This window comes from Camarhynchus parvulus, chromosome 4A, assembly GCF_901933205.1.
Source record: "Camarhynchus parvulus chromosome 4A, STF_HiC, whole genome shotgun sequence".
Lineage (NCBI taxonomy): Eukaryota > Metazoa > Chordata > Aves > Passeriformes > Thraupidae > Camarhynchus > Camarhynchus parvulus.
Genome location: NC_044600.1, coordinates 174651 through 175164, shown reverse-complemented (window position 1 = coordinate 175164; position 514 = coordinate 174651).

Here is a 514-nt window from a genome sequence, read left to right as displayed (position 1 = left end):
ATTCCTTAGAGAAGAGCCCTTGCCATCTTATAGCTGAAGAGGCTATTAAGATGTTCCATCTCATGCAATCCAGCACTGAAGCTAAGCTCTGCATAGGAAGGAAAAGGATTCACCTTTATGAAATACCCATTTCTAAGCCCCCTAGATTCATGTCTAAACTTCCAACAAGCTCAATTAATCTTCAGAGGATGAAGAATAAGGAGACATATGTTGCAAATGGCTACAAGAAGAAATAGGGGGTTAATCTTTGATAGAAAGTAATGGTTTGCCCAGCAAAAAGTATTTTGGGGTAAGCTGGAGAAAGCACAGAGATAACACACAGGTCCAGAAACCCGTGCCCATCCTACAACCCCAGATTCCAGTGACCCACCAGTCTTTGCACAATCTGCACCAAAGACAAAATCAAACTGCTTATGAACATTATAAAACACAAAACCAATCAACTGGTCCAAATAATATGATCTGTGTCCAAGTAGTGAAGACCTAACCAGCAAGAAAGGAAACACATCAGCTA